The sequence below is a fragment of the Pezoporus occidentalis genome, unplaced genomic scaffold (genome assembly GCF_034315485.1).
Source record: "Pezoporus occidentalis ecotype Australia unplaced genomic scaffold, CSIRO_AGI_Poc_V1 ctg37, whole genome shotgun sequence".
Lineage (NCBI taxonomy): Eukaryota > Metazoa > Chordata > Aves > Psittaciformes > Psittacidae > Pezoporus > Pezoporus occidentalis.
This window is the reverse complement of record NW_026915691.1, coordinates 8804847-8824683: the sequence shown is the minus strand read 5'-3', so window position 1 is coordinate 8824683 and position 19837 is coordinate 8804847. Positions and strand designations below refer to the sequence as shown.

Sequence of the window (19837 nt, the reverse complement as noted above, 5' to 3'; positions counted from 1 at the left end):
CTCCCACACCTAAATTCTGTTGCATTTGTTGTATACGTTTTACAGAGCAGAAAAGGAGTGCTTCTGAAAGCTGTCTTAAAAATGCAGGCTCTGAAGAGATTGGGGGAAAAGGGCAAATTCTTTTTAATTCCCATTTGTACAAATAATCCATAGATTAAGGATTTCGGAGCAGAAAGAGGAGCTGAAGTCCGAAATGCCTGGCCCCTGTATGGGATTCATACAGAGCAGCTGAACAAAATTCTTCACTTCAAAAAGCCACTGCACAGCTTCCTTCTCTGTTCTCAAGGAGATGATGAAGAAGAAAGATGATGACTTTGCAGCTGATTAATCACTGGGAAACAGTAATCACTAGTGGTGTGTTTTGGATCATTATTCAAGGACTTTGAGACAGAAATAAACTGGAGAACTACAACAGTAGCTTTCTCTAATTATTTTTCTGTTCTCAGCCCTACTTCATGTATTGAGCAAACCATTTCTCTTCTTCCAATTTATAGTCAATGATCTCTGGGGCACTGATTCAAAACATCCTGCAGAGTTTATTCTAGACGCTGACTTGGTGAGAGCACATTTATGTCTTTAAAACAGGCTATTTATTGTGGAATTAATTCAGACTCTAAAATCATAGCTAAGGTTTTATGGCATACTTCAATGTATATATCTGCTTGAAAAATATTTTGAAATAGATCTTTGTCATCTGTAAATTGGCACAGCATCTCCAAAACTGACAGAAATGGAGCTGATTTATACCCGCTGAAGATTGGACCCCTTTGAGTTTTCCTTTCTCTTCCATGTGTATAATGCACAGAGAAAGAAGGCAAACCTCTCTAATCTGGAGAGAATTTAGACACTAATCAAGCACTGAAGAGGCACCATGCCGAGGCTGAGAGCTAAAATCCTAAGGATGAAATCAAGTAATTGCTTTATTTCTTTCTTTTCAGACATCTAGAGAGATGCTTAAAGGCAAAAACTAGAAGTAAATGAATGAATCTAGCCAAGTGGATTTAGCTGCAGATGGATGTATTAAACTTCCACTGAAAGTGGCAGCAAATAGGTGACACTCAATATAGCTTACAAAGGCTAACACCAGCAGTCAGGCATCTCTGTGTTTCTCTCTGACTTAGTATAACCTGTCAGCACCCAAACCAAGGGAAAGGGTGCTTAATTTAGAAAGAAAAGGGGTTTTCATTTTGTTTTAAAGTAGCTTATAATCAAGAAACTACCCTCAAGTCAGTTAACTATCTTCATGTCTATATCTTTGCCCAGACCCTGGACAATTGCAACAGTGGTTTAATGATTTTTTTTTTTTTTTTGCGGGTATCATTTGTGAGAGACTCGCACTTGGAAAGGAGCAAGTGAAAAGATGTAGGGGAGGGAGAGCAGGGAAGAGTTGGTCACTTCCTTTAAATGATCACAGCATGACCATTTTACAAGTACATTCTGTTGCTGCTGGTTCTTTGTACTTTGCTGCTGATTGGGGTCTGATTGTTGGTACTGGAGGAGTGATTTTTTTTCCTTAGCTTTTTCTTATGTGGATGGTTTCATGCTTCTCCTCTAGATTAGGAACAGGACATGCAGGTTTTCTACCAGACTTGAGTAACCGAGCTGTTCCCAAGGAAAAGGTTTCAGGCTTGGATTTTAGGTGTAGGTAAAGGATTTACAATATTTCTGAGCCCCCTTTTCTAAAATGTTAAATGAATAGTGATATGGCAAAAGCAAGTAAGGTTAGAAGTAGGAGACTTCCTGGATGTCAGTTGCTTGTAATATATGTGGAATGATTGACATCAACTTTCAACTGCCAAATCGGAAGTTCACACCACAGACTGAATTTTACTTCAGTCCCAGAGACCCAGATTTTCAAATGAGCTCAGCCCTCAGGTAAATGTGGGAAGAAATGATTATATTTCTAGGGCCCTGCAAGCTGAATTTCAGAATTACTGCCTCTGGGTACTGACTGCTATAGACTCCAAATGTAGAAATGCAAGTTAATGCCTGCAGGATTGCACCCTAGATGTGTTGCAACTTTAATTTTGGTCCCTGAGAAGGACAATGAGCTCATACAGACCTAATGACAACTCATCTGCACTTTAATTAGCCAGAGATGCCGTCATATTTAGTACAGGAGCCATACTAAAATGCCACTCACATTTCACATTAAGTGTTCTGTGTCAAAGACACCATCACCCAGGAATGAACTGCTGCTATTAAATTTCATAAACAATCATTTGAAATGAAGAGTTGTCACAGAAGCAGACTTAAGCAGCATTTTAATGTAGTAGCAGAGGCATTGTTGTGCAAGGGACAGCATTACAAAACTCTCCTCCAGACAGAAAAGTCATTAGATCTTGGTCATACTCACCTGAGTGGCCAGGTATGTGTGATCTTGATACCTTGGAGCAAGCTAATGAATTCTAAGAGGACCTGGCAACACCATCTAGAGTTGAGGCTGCCTGATATTTCTTATTATTGGGCCTTTTTCCTCTTGTCAATAAATACATCAGAATTGGAAATGAGATTTTCTGTACCAGTGTTGGTCTGTCTCTGGACAAATTTTATATTTAGAAGAGTGAAAACTGTTCAGTTTGAGGAAGAAATTGGAGGAAAACTGTTTAGTCAGCCTTTTATTAATATATTTTCATTGAGACTCTTCAAAACCTTCATGTTCTTAAGAGAAGGGACTTTAAAAGTGGTGGGAAGGTTCATTTTCATGTCATTTTATGCATTAGAAATCTGCAGTGATCAGCTTTTTCTATTTGAATATGGTGTAATACAAATAATAAGAAATAAGAAGTAAAATGAAGGATGCATTATGCTCTTTTTCTTCTAATCATTATATCATCCTTGAGTTCAAAGGTATTGCTTTCGACCCTCAGGATATTTCTTTCCTGCGTATCTCCTGAGCGTGTCTTACTGAAGCAAGAGGCTATTGTGTTTTCTGGGGTCACTTAAAAATTTCCAAGCAAACACTTTGCCATTAAAAAAAATAAATAAAACAAAATAATTAATGATGGGAGGGAACTATCAGCACAAGCAGTGAATACACTGGGACAGTCTGCACCTCCTGCTGCAATTCAGAGACTTTGGTTCATTTCCAGTAACACTGAAGTCTTAACCACTGCAATTACCACTGAACCTTCGGATTGCTAGCAACTAGCAAATGAACAGAGAAAGCAGTTATCTGAGTAACTAGGGAATTTAATACCAGAACAGCCTTCTTTTTCACTGGCACATTAATGTGCAGTGATTATATACCCAGAAGACAGAATTTAGCTAAGTTTCTGGTGGGGGTAAGAACTAGAGCAGCAGTAATCCCATATATCTTTAAAGGAAGAAATAGGGAAATTGTGTAAATAATTGGGATGGGATTTAGTTTTTCAATCTGCCTGTTAACGTCTAGATAGTCCTGAACCATAGGGAAGTTTTCTTGTGATACATCAAAAATGAATGAAGTTCTTCTGATATGTATGAATATAATTGCCCTTCACATAACAGAAAACCTGATCAAAACACTATTTTTCTCCCAGATGTATCTGATGTCTTGTGCAATTGCTTTGTCAGTTCTTCCATCCTGTGCTTCTAATAGATTTTGGTCTTGTTACTGCTGTGGGTTGGGCAAGTTTTCATCTGTTCCTTAGTTTCACCGCCTGTAAAACTGTGGAAATGACACTGACTTCTGCTGGCTAGGGGAGTGATCCTGAAGTTATAACAGGTATTTGTGTCAGGTCTGCATTTCTTAAATATAGCTGGTGTATCTAATAGTACAATGTGTATGACAGTGTGTATGACTGGAATTTAAACAGCATGATTAACAGCGCTTGTAAATAAATACCAGTGTGTTTACACCAACAGTAGCCATGTGTAGAGCTTGGAAAGATGATGTAAATAATGAAAAACCCAGAAAAAAGACAAGTGCCTACTCTTTCCTGTTCTAGAATGAATCTGCATTTTTTTTGCTATGTGTATTAAATCTGAAATTGATTCTGGAAAGCTGTTCATGTTGTTGCCCTCTCCATCCAGCAGAAGTGAAAAAGCCACTGATTTGGTTTTAATATATTGGGGTACTATGTAGGATTTTAACTTGGTAGCAGTCTAGCAGTTAAATCTTTTTAGTATATAGGGGCAAGGTTCTACTGTCATTTACTTTTCAGATGCTTAAGTAAGGAAAAACTTAATGCTTATTTCTCAGAAATTCTTTGGTAGATGTACTGTAACAGAAATAAATATTATTTATTCAAAGTGTCTTATTCAACCTCAAAGACACTGAAAATGGAGACATGCTGTGAGTTCATTCTCTCTTTGTGGGGCTGGGTTTCGTCTTTCTTGAAGCAGTTGTCTTTTTGCTTCTTGAACGCTTCTCCTTTGCTACTGAGTGTCACATCTGGTAAGGTCTGATCCCTCATATCTGTAGTCACAAGAACCTAGACAAATCTAAACCTACTGTGGAAACATGTTGGTTTAATCATGATTTTGATCAACTGTTTTGCTTTGCTCCCCCAAGTGTTTCAAGATGCTTTCATAGTAGATGCAAGGGAATTCTGGGAGATGGGAATAAGGATTTATATGCAAAATGTAGATTTGAGGGGGTTTAGAAAGAAAAATTGACTGAGTGAAATGTTTAGATCTGGTGGTTTCCTGCTGAGAATGCATATTTTTTCAATTGGGAAGGCTGTTCTAAAGGACTGAAGAAGTGCTATGTGTGTCTCTGCTCTTTCCTGCAGCATGCTGAAAGCGTGAATGGAGCTATGGCTAAGATGGGTATTATTAGCTCATGTTAGCAGGAAATTTATTGTTTGCCACATGTCAGTCATGGAAAGGACTTCTGACCATGAGACCGTGCTCATCCTTAATGATTTGTTTCAATTGACAGCATTTCTAATGAGAACTGTAGAAGTTTAAAAAGCCAAAGGAACATTAATCTTTAGTTACTGAGGTTTTTGTTGTGAGGTTTCTTATGGTTCAGTAGAAGCTCTTTGAGTTGGTGGTAGTGTTGAGGCTGGAAGGAAATGAATGGAAGATGTAAAGCAGGAGATTTAACAGGACAAAGTTGTTTGCTGTTATTTGCTAGTTACAGGAATTAAGTATGCTCAGGAAGTTCCCTACTTGACTATATCATGAGATGGATTCCTGCCAACTTACAATACTAATATTCCATCAAGAGGACTTATTTATGCTGTTGCATTAGGAACTTTAAAAACTCTATCAGAAAGCCATTTATTTACTTTAATAGTGTCACTAATGTTTCATAAATCTTTTGTGACTGTGGTTTGTTGCTGCTTAAGGAGACGCAATAATTCATCAGTTTGAAGAAGAATTGGGAGAGTTGTTTTTCTTAAAGGAAATTAAGCTAAAACTTAGAAAATGTAGCTAGCCTCCATCAGATTCAGATGCTGGTTTATGTAATAGCCAAGAGCTGGTCCTGTAAGTACCGCTATGGAACAGAGATTTGCCAGAAAATATTCAGTAGGTATATTCCTGTCATTTCAAGCACATACATTATCTGATATAACACTCGCAGGAATCAGGATTCCTTTTGTGCTCTAGATGAATGGAATGACCAAGGGAGAAGCCATCTATGCTGTTTGTGGTTGAGGTTGGTAGAAGTTTTCGGGAAATACAGCTACAATTTGTCTAGAAAGTTTTCAGGTAACCCTGACAATTGTTATTAATCTTCTAGAAATCAGTAACATACTTAGTCAATTTGGACTTGCTAAATAAAATTCAGGTGTTTAAGACTTGGACATAGGTTATTCCTTACATTTCCAACCATATGAAAAAAGGATATGGTATTGGAAATAAATTGATTAATGTTTATTTTCTCATACTTTCTGGTTAGCTACAGCCAAGACTTGTTCATTTTCTTTTTGACTTGTCAGATTCAGAGGTATGGAAGTGAACCGACCTACTTATTTTGCCATGTGGCCTGCTGGAGAGAAAATCTTGGTGTTGCAGGGAAGTTGCTGATGAAGTTACTCAAAGGGCTTCACTACTGGGCGATAGCCAGGGCAGGACAGATTCTTGGCTGCAAAATCAGCTGTCTGTTTGCCATTTCAGTGTCAGAAGTGAATGGGCGATGGGAAGATCTAAGATAGACTGAGGAGATAAGGGTAACAGGACAGCCATGAGTCAGCACCTCATTTGCTGTATTTGGCTTTGGTGTTAAGGGCAGTTAGTTTTAATAATGATACTCAGTAGCTTATTCGGCAAAAAACATGGGTTATAGCTTTCAAACTGAAAACACCATAGATACTAATGAAAAGTAGCATTGGTGCCTCTAAAACCTTTAAATGTAAGGTAAGGCTGGTGATGCAGTTTGGAATGCTGAGCAGTAAACACTTTGCTTAAGTTTGCTTCTGCTTAAAAATTGAATCTTGGCGGATTTACTTTCAAATTCCATCCAGTACCAATCTTTGTTCAGCCATTGCTATGTGGGTTTTTTCTTTTTTTTTTTGTTTGTTTGTTTTGCTTTTATTAATTTGAAAGTATTTAGGAAAGGAGAAGAGCCAGTGTTTTTCCTAATTGCGTAATCTAAAGCGGAATTGCTAAATCCTTATGTAGGTACCAGACTATGATTTGTTCCCTAATGAAGCCAGTTTTGCTGATTCTTGGGGAATCTTTGCATCTCTGAGCACGTATTTAAGATAAAATAGAGGCTAGCCCCATTCTTAGGTGTAGGTGCCTACCATAGAGCACATGAGTTGCAGTTGCGTAGCGATCTTGGGCAAATAGTTTAAAATGCTGCTGCAATATAGAACATTTCTTTTAGGAGAAGAAGGTGTCACTTTATATATTAGAAAAGTTTTTAATTTATCTTGCCTAGATTTTCACAGGTCAGCACCAAGCATCAAGAATGTCAGAAGGAGTAAGTTCATTGGTTTACCTGGTTTAGTATCACACCCTTTTTAAGAGGAGTAAGACTTTCTTTAACTACTGTAAAACTTTATTGAGAATGAAATTACTCAACTATTTGTAATGAGACTGGTATTGAATAGCTAACAAATTTTAGTGTCTCTTCTTCTACATCCTTTATTAATGATGGCATCTCTCATCGTGGAACAATATGAATGAATTAAAGTTTTATGAAAATATGTTTAAATATACATTTTATCTTGGAGTTGACCGTAATATATTGATGCACATTAATATCTTGGAGTTTATAATTTTGGTAACACCACCTTCCATTACATAAACACCATTTCAAAGGTCCCACAGCATTTTTTGAGAACTAGTTAAGGCCCCAGGCATTTATTTCTGTAAAAGAGCTCTTGGGGTCTCTGTGTACCTAGAAATCAGTGGCCTATGGTAATTCAGTTGTAGGAGAATTGCAGATATGGTGCCTCTCTTGTGGGATTACCTTAACATTGTGGATCTCAAAACTTTCATCTTAATTCAGAGTTTGCCATCTTAGCATAATTACAAGTGAAAAATTACTTGTAATTATTCTTGCCTGCTTGATCCAAAGCATTCTATTTTTCTGATCACCGTTGCTTCCACAAAGTCACTTCACTTTGGATAACTGCAGGTTTCTCAACTGTGGTTTTGGAGAAGATGGCACATTTTACGTAGCTAAAATCTCTTTCTAGTTCCTTTGTGTTTGAATGGTCTTTGGTCCCATAAGAATATTTTGTACTGCTCTTCTCTAGTTACCAGTGTGAAAACTTTCAGAGGAGCAGAGCTGACAAAAACCTCTTGCAACAGCAGGTCATCAGCAGCTATCTAGTTCATTTTGCCTACTGCAGTGCTGTGGGAGGTTGAAGCAGCAAGACGGGAACCTATGTGGAATATATTTACTCTTTACCTGTTCTACTGTAGATTAAATGAGAACAGATTTTTGGCTCTGAGCATCTGTGCATAGATTCAGTCTGAACAGGAGGGTAGTTACAAAACGAGATCAGCTCCAAAAAAATAATACTAACCACAGCTAATTTTAAAAAGGGAATATAAATTGCTACCTTTTGAGCAGCTAAAGAAAATTGTAGGCTTGTGTAGGCTCTGAGATTTTGCCAGATTTTCTATTGATTTGTGTTAAGGCTAGCTTTCTTGAAAGATTGTTTCAAAACAGGTATGAGCTCTGTGCATTAAGAAGAGATATGTACCTTGATCAAAGATGACTCCAGGTACAGAATGCTGTATAACAGCGTTAGTGTAATCCACATTACTAGTATCACCCTTTCTGACCTCAGGAGACTTTTCTGACCTTTCTTGCTGTCTGTGTCTCCAATTACATTTTCTGATGTGGGCACTGATTGTGCGCTGGCATCTGTGCTCAGATGATAAGGAAACAGTTACCAACCTAATGCAACTTTTGGTTACTGCCTGACTGGACAGGATTTGAACCAGGCATCTGGAGGAAAATCTCTTTTGTTCTGCCAAATCTTCTGAGCATGAGGCTGACTGGTGAGGAGCAGGGACTAGAGAACAAAAGTAAAGAATACCAACTGAGTAAGGAAAAAGAGACAACTCATAACAAGTAGTAGCAGGTCATTAAGGATAGTGCTTGCTATGCAAGAGAATCATCTTCCATGCTTGATGAGAGACAACTCTCACCATGAGAGACTCCCTATAATGCTTTCCCAAAGTGTGGTGTGTACATTGCTGGTGGTTTGCAGGCCACTTCAAAGTGAAGCTCTGAACCGAGTTCTCTGAACCCATGCAAGCGTGTAAATCTAAAATATACACCATTCCTTTTTGAAATTGGCTACCCAGAGTGTCCACAGTTCTCTTTACTGCAGGGGGGAGTCCATGCAGAGGAGCTGATTTCAAGAAACCCAGCTTTCTTTGCAGTAGACTTTGTGTAACATTAGACAAATTATTTATTCTGTCTGCACCATGATTCCTTTTCTGTAAAATAAGACTAGCACATTTCTGCTTCTCATAAGCTCTTGATGATTAGAACTGTAAGATACTGTGACAGAGGGAAGGGATGTCTGATTATTGCAGACAGCTAGGGACTACCATGACATTTTGTGGTACTTATCCCAAGTCAGGACTAACGTGCACAGGCAGGGAACATTGGAGCAAATCTGCAGAGTGCCTCCACTATGGCTGGTTCTAATTAGTCATTTTTATGAGCTCCAGAGTCAAACAAAAATGAGGAGCCCTCCCCTTGTCTAGTTTCCTGTTTGCTGGGTGCATGTAAAAGAGATCTGGCCCTGATGTATGTTAATAATGAGCTGATAATGTAAGCCAGCTGAGAGATGTGGAGTTAGTCTGGTATGCTGCCAAGTGGGAGGTGAAAGTTCAGGAACTGACTCATGTTGCCAAGACCTGGTCCTGTGGAGAAGGTCTGCTCATTAATAGATTGAGTTTCTCATTAGGGCTACACAGCATATGCTTACAGCTTTTGGGTTTCAAGCTGAAACCCAATACCAGTAAAAGCCTGCTGAACAGAGCGGCAGATTTACTGGTAAATAAAGGATTAAAGCAACACTTGGCAGGGTTGTTGGACTGGAAACCTGACTGGCCTTTGAAGATTTCTCCATATTGTAGGTCCTCCCTTTAAATTTATACCAAGAAGAAACTTGTGCTGCTCTTTACCATGCAGCCCATGGGGCAGGAGTTCTACATAGTCTGCTCTGTGCCCATCAGGGGTATAAGATGTTTATATGTCTTTTAAATCAAATGTATGATATTGCCTCTAAACTAAAACATCACAAATACGTTATCTCAGAGAGGGCTGGTGTAAGCAGGCTTCCTCCCTACCCCACTTGCAAGCTTTGCTTTCTGTGGAGAGCAAGTACCATGCATTTTCACAGTGAGCAGGTCAGCATTTACAGCATCTTAAAACTACTCTTAATCTTTTTCTGAATGAAGATCTCCGGAAAACCAGCACAACTGCCTGTTTGCGTTACAGCATGTGACATTTATTACAGCTGGCCATGAATGGAGTTCATACGTGGCTAAGCAACCTTAGCAGACTGAAATACAGACAGGTTTAAATAGACTTATAAAAGAAAAAAAAATATATAGCAGTCCAAAAGCCCTACAGCTGACAAGAGTGTTAATGCAGTACTCTGGAACTTCAGGGTGGTATTGGCTTTATATTTATTTTTTGAAAACAAAAATGATACCAGTTAAGTTTTGGCTCCTGAATTTGCATGGCACAGTGGCTTTCGTACTGCTCTGCTTTAGCTGGCTAGCTTTACCTGGGGAAACAAGGAGGCAAAATGAACTCCAGGATAGGCTTTGTAAGCTGGGCAGTATAGTAATAGTTTCCTTTTTCTTTTCATTAATCTGATTCTATTGTTTTGTAACTAACAAAGGAGACAAAACTGCAGATGTGGAGGCAGCAGTGAATTTTATGTAACCCCTCTTTTAACAGAGGGGTTTCCTTTGTTCCTGTGTGCCCAGAAGCCACAGGCATCTTTAATCATTGCTGAAGTCATATTGTCTTGATCCAACAGCCATGCTAGACCACAATTTTTACTGATGCAAGACATCTGGCTTCAGTAAAGTTACAACAGGGAGAAGGTATCTGGCTTTTTCCTTGCTCAGGCATGATATGACCAATCAGTCTGAGAGCTAGTTCAAGAATTGAATTTCCAGTTTATCATATAGAATGAACTGTATGTATGTGTGTGCAAATACATACTGCGTGTATGTTTGCACATGTACATATTTCATTATGATGATGCATACTATTACTGTTACATAAAGAACTGTATGATTTCTTTTATGTAAGTAAGAACTAGCAAAAGAATATTTCTAACTCCAGAGAAGCCTATATCAGATAGCGTAAGCCAAGCTTTGGTTGTGAAGCACACCGAGAACTTGATTTTACAGTCAGTGATAAAATTCCTATGGCAGACTTCTGAGAAACAATGCCTAGGAACGAGCACTTGGGATCCAGTGTAGCGCAATGTGGGAAAATACGTTTGGGTAGGCAGAAGCATGTGACAGGCTTGTTTGTGTGTTACTGGAGGAATGCAAGAGGCCTCCCTCCTATTTGATAGCACAGAGAATCACCACTGCTGGCAGTGGGGACAGCCAGTAGTGGTGGCTCAGGGGAGTGAGAGCTGTGCTCAAAGGCAGGGTCTTACAGAAGCCTTTTGCACTGTATCTCAGTCTTGCGGCATCTCGCTGACAATAGAGCCCTGAACACTTCTGATTAAATCAGTAGCTTTTATTCAGCTGTAACCCCATCCTCTGCTTCTGGTCTCTGGTTGCCTGCTGTGTGTTAGCACATGCAGTGCTGCCAAGAGTGAGTGGACAGTATTCCTTGCATTGAGACATTAGCCAGCCACATCAGCTTTTCTGTCCCTTAGAGGGCAGATTAAAACATGCCTAATGCTTAATAGCATAAATCCTGAGGAGATCTTATGTAAACATATTCAGTGAGCACTCATTAATTTCCCTTAGGAGCCTGGCTGAATGAAGATGATTTTCAAAGAAAGGGAAAAATTAATTTCATCTTTAAGGGCTGCATCTGTTGGAAAGAATTGGAGGTACTCTGTGCTTTAAGCTGTGTGAATTAGGGCTCTGTGGCATGGATGTGGGGGAGAAGAAAGGTTTGGAAGTTATATTAGGAAAGGACAAAAATAGAACTTGCAAAATGTATAGCAAAGCTCTATTTCATTGATTTGCAGGGAGGTCTCACTGATTCGTGAACAACAGCACTTTAGGAGTATGACACATTCAACCTCTTATAAAGATGGTACAAGTGTTTGCTCCGTGCAGTTTTGTGGCACCCAGCATAACAAACTTGCATCCATTATTGTCACTTGTCTTTGGCAATGACTTTAAGGACACTTGGGAAGCAACATTAAGGTAGGATTCTTAGAAATGGAGTCTGTTTTCTACCAGCCCCAGAAAATACACATTTACTCTCTTGTACTTTCAGAGGTATGCAGGCCAACTTTGCCTCTTTCGTTAACGTGATCCACCATTCCTTCTTGAAGATTTGCCAGACTGTTCTCTGCTTAGTAAACTGGATCCAGGTTTTTGTTAGGTATCTTTATCTTAGACATGCCTTGTTTTCAGACTTCTGAATTTATTCCTTTGCTGCAAACTTTGTCTTGGAAAGAGAAACTTGGTCTCAGTGGTCTCTGCATCCTAATTTCAAAACGGGAATTGCCAGATGTCTTCTCCCAGATACTTTCTTCAGGTACAGCACAGATGGTGTGCTTTGGTTTGACCCTTTCTACACAGATTATAATGAGACAATAGAGCAAATGAAAGAGGCTTTAGAGAGGGACTTCTAAATCATCCTCTCTACCTTAAACATTAAAACCAGAATTAAAACCACATGTACATATCTCTTCTGCACTTCCTCACTATGATTAGGCATTCTGTCAGGTCTGCTTATGCCCTCTGGAGGATTCCTTCTTTTGGACTTTATTCTTCCTTTTGTAATTCTGGCCTTCCCATATCCAGTACTAACACCACAACCACTGTACTGCTCTGCTCTTCCTGTCATTTCATCACCCACTCCTCTGTTGCACATAAACTGGAAAGAAGAGATTAGAGAATGGCCAAGGTTCAGCTACTTTGGGGATTGGGCCTTAAGGACCCTCTTTCTTCCCACTTCTGCCCCTCAGTACCAGCAACCACCAAACAGATCAGCCAGTGACTGCTGTGCAGGGCTGAGAGGCTACCACAGGCTTTTAAGTTAGGCCAGGATACCTGCGAGAAACAGCAATTCAGGATTTTGGGAACAGCTGCTTACTTTGGTATCCACTGTCCCTTGCTCTGTTAGCAACAGCAGCTAGGTCACCTTTTTAGGTGGTATCACCTTAAAACAAGCCTTAGTGGTGCTATGACCACAGTAACAGCAGTGCTCTAATATGCTATTTAATTAATCCCTGAGAAAGAAGGTGTTTAACCAGATATATTTCCGCTTGGTTTCTGTCCTGCTACTGTTCTGGTATGATGAGTTGCTTTGTGCTCTGTGACAAAGAATTACTTGGAGGTTAAAGGTGACACTGGGTTCATTTCCCAAATGCACAAGGCGGTCCCCCACCCCCTCAGCCTCGTTTCTCAATTAATCTCCTCATAAATCCTCATTCCATTTTTGAAATGGAGATAGGTAGCAGGGTTGGAGGCAGGATATTGGGATTTTCTGGCATGTTTTAAGTCGCTGCATGCATGCATGCAAGTATTTAATACATGTAAGTATTACAAATGTGCATGCATTATGTCTGTAACTGTTCCAGATTCCTCCATGGAGGAGGAGGAGAGAGTGAAGAAGGGTCAGTGTCTGTCTTCACAGATTAGATTCTTAAATTGGATTTTCATATAAATAATAAACTTTTTTAGTTGCCCAGGAAGCAAATAGAAAAATATCTTTGGGGCTGGGACATTGCTGGGGTAGCACAGAGTGATTTCTGGCTTTTATGGTACTTTACTGATTTATACCAGTGGTGAAACTTTTCTAAGGATGGAATTCTGCAACAGTTAAAGCTGATCTAAGTCAGTACTTCAATGGTGTTTTTAAAGTAGATACTTCACACCAAATTTGCACAGATTCCTAGAGAACCCAGGTAGGGAAGACTGAAGCATTTAGTTACTGCTTAGAAAAGCTGACAAAGTTAATCTTGGAAGCATTTGCTGCTTTCTCTTGCCAAGTTTCACACACCAGTGGTAAGACATGCCATACTACCTTCTTATGCTGTCTTGTTTTGATGCTTTCACCTGATTCACATGCAGTGTAATGCTGCTGTCTCCTGCTTCATATGCTGTATATAGCTGGTTGGATTTAGCTGTGTTTTACTGTGTTATATCTGTCCAGAATGCAAAACAGCACATTTGCCATGTGGTGACACTACCTTAGGCAGTCATCAAAATCTTTTCTGTGTGACTCTGTGTGTAGATTTTGAATACCGAAAGGCGCATTGAGGGGTCTGCTACCAAGCTTGAGCTTTGCAGATTCTGGACCTAAATTAAGGCAAACAAAAGGGATTCTACACACACTGGTTAGGACGATGGAAATAGTTTTTGCTAATAAAGTTTTTCTTCTCCTGAAAAGTAAAATTCCCTCAAGACCATAACATGGGAAGCTGAAAGGTTTACTGAAAGCATTTGTTTAAAACTATTCCTAATCCAAGTCACATACCCTTTCAGTCAGTTATCAGTGCTCTTGTGTAAACATTCTCATTATGATCACAGCTCTAGGGAAAGTGCTAATGAAGAAAGGAAACTGCTCTCCAGGAGGGGTTTTGCTCTGCCACAGGTATATCAGGGTTGATGATGCATAATTTTGTTAGAGCATGGAAGACTCTCAACCATGTAAGTGCAATCCCAGAGAATCCACGTGGCAGTTGGTATGTTATTGGGCCTAAAGATAACTTGGATCACCTTTAAAACACAGGATACTTGTATTAAGGAACAGGATGTGTAATGCTAAAAGCATATTTCAGTATTTCCAGTGGTGTGGGACTCCATGGTGTGTTTTAAATACATGATCTTGAAATCTGTTCTTTCCCAGATGTGATAACCAAATCTGCAGCTCTCTTCACAGGTCAGGAATTCCTCTTGCTGTGATTTTCCCATGGGCTTACATGGGAGCAAGTTTAAATTGTGCGACCTCTAAAAAATTTGTGCAGCTTCTGACATGTTTATTATCAATCTGTGTAAAGGAGGTTTGGAAATGGAAGGATTGGATTTGTGGATAATGACATCAAAGAGTCCAAAGATGTCTGAGTTCTGTGCTTAGCTTTGATAGAAACTCCTGGAAAACTTTTATTTACTTACCCTATGTCAGTTCCCTGTCTAGGTGGTGGGAAAAAGTTTTCCATCTGGTAGGTATTTAATTGCTGAGGTGAGACGATAGGTCTGAAGGAGTTTATTTCCTGGTGCAATCCAGGACCCTGAGAATATAGGCCTTGAAACATGAGATGCCTGTTAAGAGCATGTTAAGGTATATGCTAAAAGTATTTTATAAACCTCAGGAAAAGCCTGTCTCAGGTCTGATGATCATGATCAGCCATGGCATCATTCACTGCCAGGTTCTACCCTGGTCTTTGAATCGTGTCTCTTACATTTGTGTCATGCAGATCATGGTGCAGACTGAATCTCAGTGTAGGCTTTTTGGCACTAAATGTAGCACAAAGTCCTGCTATTTCTGTCATAGAATGGTTAGGGTTGGAAAGGACCTGAAGGTCATCTAGGTTAGCTTTATTTTTAGTTAACTTCTCAATGTACCGATTTACAAGGGAAAACTGTTCTCCTTTTTTCATACTCTGTGTTAGGGGGAAAAGCTTTATAATTAGAGTCCTCTGTGTCCTTTTTCATACCTATGTAGATGAAAGCTCCATCCTGTACAGATCTGAGCACTATTTGTGCTCAGCTCTGTACTCCTGTTCTTTGTTGATTTTTGTGGCAGTGGAGAGTGCTGAGCAAATTGCACCATTCGGGCTATAGAACCCTAATCCCTTTTAAAACAAGGACCCTGTGCCAAGCAATTTTATGTCTAAACAGTGGAGTGAGTGCGTATCAGCATCTAACGGAGACTTAAACAGCAGAGGAAAGCACAGTGCTATTAAAAAATAGAGACACACAGGTAGAGGAATTGATACATTGCCAAGGCCAGAACTATGTTTCTTGTTTGTAACTTATATTTTACATGTCCTCATTTTTATGACACTTAAAAGTCAAATCTAACTGTGATACTCATGTACGTGATCACTGTGACATTCTGGCCTAGGCTTAAAATTCCCTAGGGTTTTTATGAGCCATCTTGTAGGGATAAATTTGCAACATCCTCTGCAGAGACCTGTCTTTCACACAACTGTGCTCCTGTGAAAATAAGGTCTCTTCAGCAGTGTCTTCAATGGGACATAATCCAAATCTGAAAAGTTACTGGTTAAGTTAGAAAATCCTGACCATATTGCCGTGGTGTCTGCTTATTCCCTACTCTGTAACTTCCACTGGGTTATTTTTGCCTGATGTAAAGACCAAAAGAACCCCAGAACAAAACTGTTTTACCTAGCCTTTAGTCTTTGTCTGATGAACTCCAAGTGTTTTTTAATAACAAGTCAGTCAAATTCAGTGACAGTTTCATTTCATTGCTAGAGAAACTGGGTTGCAGAAGTTTCCTATGGCTGCCATATGTTTTTGATGGAGCTGTGAATAAACTGTGGTGTCCTAAATACTTCTCCTATTCTCTACACCTATCAGATAGAATCAGCTTAAGTGTTATTTGCTTTGGACTTGTAGCACTGACACAATGAATGAATGCAGAATCCATGGAGTTTACCACAATGAGGCAAACAGCAATAGAACGAAAGGCCATCATATGACATTTTACCTACTGTATGTTGCTCACAGGACACTGACATTTGCAGCTTCTGGCAAGGGGAAGAAAGCCTGAGTACCTGAATGGTGTCTCTGTAGAAGTTTTTCAAACCTTATCTCTCAACAAAAGCTTTCATTAGCAGAAATTTGAGTTCTGGATATTTATCTTCTACTCTAAACAGTGAGCCAGCTTCAATATGTCAGATGGGCTCAGCAGCGCAGACAATGGGTAATGTCAGCACTGGGAGCAGGAATGATTTCTGAAATCTTCACTAACCTTTGCATATACACTGTTGTTTTACAGACTTTTAAGGTCATCAGACAGTCTCAGGAAATGGTTTATAGATTTCAGTCCTGAATGTCAGCCAGTCTTTGACTAACACATCTTGGTTAAAGAAATTGAGAGAGATAGAGAAGATACATTTGCTATAGGAGGGTATTTTGGAACTTCTGCAGTCGAAGGGTGAGATACATAGAACAGTGGCCATGAAAAATCAGAGCTTTGTGGTTTATCATTAAAAGATCAGAAATGCATTTATAACATGCAGCTTCCTGAAAGTTTTTCTTGTGTTTCCATATTAGACTTTCAAGATTCTCTTTCCTGTTTGTGGAAAAGCTGTACATCACAAAACAGCTTTTTGTGACTTATACACATGTGCTTATCGTGTCAGTAATCCTGAGGAAAATAGAACAACCTGACAGATGTTGGATAATGCTTTATAATGCAGAGGTCTAATCCTGGTTTCTCATAGATAAACACTAAAGCATGCAGTTTTACATGTAGTTAATGACATTACTCTAAATGGACTGCATATCTTTCCAAACACTCAAATCATCAGTTTAAGTCTGGGTAAGTTCCTGGCCACTGTACCCTTCTCTCTAGCAATGAGCTCTTATCACCTAATCACACACTTTAAATTCCCATCATTTAGTTTCAGTAACTGTCCCATTGTTTGTGTGGTTTAAAGTGCAGAAGTTCTGGTGTAACTTTGTTCATTCATTGTTTTACATGCTCTTGTCATTCTCCTGGCAGTTCCGAAAGGACTGTTTTGCCTTTGCTGGAGGAGGATGGGGGAAGCATTCAGTTCTGTACTAAATCCAGAAATGTCTGTTGAGATTTAGTGAAGATTCTGGCTGCAGTAATAGACAAAGGGAAATTTCATCAAGGATATGCTCTCAGTATGTGAGAGAAGCCTATTTAATAAATACTGTTGTAGCTTTTAATTTAACAAATACAGCATGAAATAAATTAATCTGCCCCACTGAAATAAAATGGAGAAATTGTTAACAATAACTGATTCAAATGTATCCTGACAATCTGTATGTGGTGTGGTTTAACTGAACTCTGATCTAGGCTAAACAAGGATCTATCTACATCTGGACTTAAAATATGTCTGGTTTGCTACCAAGGGTGCGTATACTCCTATGCGAGTAGCAATATACAATCCCAGGTCAATCAACAGAACACTGCAATTAGAAATGTATGTTTGGACTTCAGGTCTGAGTTTATGAAACCTGGATTCTAAAAAGAACTAAGAAGATAATTTTGTTAGAATAATTTGTGTGATGAGCTTGCCCTCATTGGGTGTTCACAGAGTATTTGAGAAGAGGCTGCAGATTCCCTCACATGTTTGCTGTATGGATTTCTTTGGCAGATTTTTTTTTCCATAGTTTATTTTTAACTCCACAAATTGCTCTCAAGCATTCACCATAAGCACTTGACACTTGACATTGCCTATGTGCAATTAGTCAAAGCGTCTCTCTGTTCTCGCTGGATGAGAAGGCATATCTGAAGGGCAAAGCATGAGGAATAGAAAACGTGGCTTCTACAATTACCCTGTCATGTAGGTTTTCCCATGATGTTTTTTTGGAATGATCATAGAGTTATCGATTTTAAGCCAGAAGGAAGTGGTAGGGCTCCAGTTATCCAGTCTTGATGCAAAGACACGGACAAACCATTGCTCCTGTTGTTGAACAGATAATCAACCTCATAGTTAAAAATGTTCCATGTTCTGAATTTGCGCTTATTTGGTTTTCAGTTCCACTCAGCCTTTCTAATAGCAAAATTCCCTTTTCTAGATGTTAAGAAGAGGGAGCTTGGAGAGAATGAGAGTACAACTAAGGTTGTTTTGAGGTCTAAATGAATATATTTGCTGAGCTCTAATTCTAAGCAAAATTTATGCTACAAAGATTTTGAACACTCTGAAGTCACTAAACATGATGCTAGTATAGAAAATTAAGGGAAGGTGAACCAGAAAACATAACTGTTGACATTTTTTGGTAAAAGGAAACATCTGTGTTGATACAAATGCATCTTTTCTACTTTTATTCTTTCCCTACTCTGTATTTCTGGAGTATATGATTTGCTGTGCAAAAGCAGGACAGGATTGTAGTAGAAGATGGAGTCACAGAAGAGAATTCAAGGGTGGGGACACTTGTGAGAGGATGGTGTGTATAATGTGCTTACAGTATGGGCAGCCTCTCTGGGTGCAGGGGCAGCATGGGAATGGGAGTCTATGTAAGGAGGGGGGATGATATTTACAGGATTTGCAGGATATTTGGTGCTGGTGCTGTAATAAATATTAGAGGTTTTGTGATTTAATTAAAACTTAGAACACCAGTGGCATGGAATCTGGAAAAAAAAATAGGTGTGGTACAGCATTCATTCTAGCTACATTTAGGAATGGAGGAACAAGGCAGTGGGTAATCCTGTTACACAAAGTAAGAAGATGAGCCTGCGTTAAAAGGTACAGGAGTCTTGATGGCAGCTTCAGCTGTACCGATGTGCTTAGGGGTAACAGGAGAGCACAAAGGGATAGAAATTTGTCTATCACTTTTCGTATGGTTTGTTTCCTGGAAGGAGTAATTATAAATGTGCCTTTGTGAGGGCCATACAAGGTGCAGAGAAAGCTTCTCACATCACTCCTTTGCACAGGCAGATGTCTTCTGCTTCTTGCTGGCTTGCTCTGGCTAGGAGCCTTCTGGCTGAGGGGACAGGCAGATGGTTTCCTTGAAGGCTCAGTGGCTCATCAAACACCAGTCAGTGAAGATAATGGCCATTGGCCAGTAATCTCCCACCCACAATCTAAACCCTTAATTCCCAGTCCAAAAGAGTTGTTTCAAACCAACCTCATAAAAGAATGGTTTAAAAATATTCGGCTTTTATGACTGTTACAGTGAAGCCAGTACCCAGGGCTTCAGCTCTGTAGGAATTTCCCCTCAAAGAAAATTCCTCTTGCACTGGAATCCAAGAAGTAATAATACAGATTGGAATTCACCATTTCATATCCAGCTCCAAAAATGAACTTGCTAGGTTATAGGAATTTGAGCTGGTCTCTCACACTGGAGCCAGTAATGTGCTTAACAGATGACTGTTTGGGTTCAGATGAAGTGCTGCAGAAGCATATGATGCCAGAAGAAGGATTAAAAAGTCACCAGGCTGTTAGAAAGGAGGAGTAATTACTTGTAAGCCTTAACTTTTGTTCTTGGCAAATGCTAGCTTTGTTTGATGGCTCTTAATCTTTTCTATGCTGGACTTCATCTCTGGACAAGTTGTAGCTCTTGTTTGATAATGTAGAAGGATAAAGCACTTACTGCCTACTTGTAAGTCAGG

The 19837-nt window shown here is 39.4% G+C and overlaps 1 protein-coding gene across 3 annotated transcripts in view; it reads left to right on the top strand.

Moving 5' to 3' along the window:
• TMEM132C (transmembrane protein 132C) overlaps positions 1–19837 on the top strand; it is a 204188-nt gene that overhangs the window by 34555 nt on the left and 149796 nt on the right. The window contains exon 1 of one of the 3 annotated variants that reach the window (XM_062631608.1): positions 11645–11760. The exons of the other annotated variants lie outside the window; for them this stretch is intronic. The gene's annotated coding sequence lies outside the window, so the exon portion shown is untranslated. Of the gene's footprint in view, positions 1–11644; positions 11761–19837 lie in introns of those variants that run through there. 3 annotated transcript variants of the gene reach the window in all.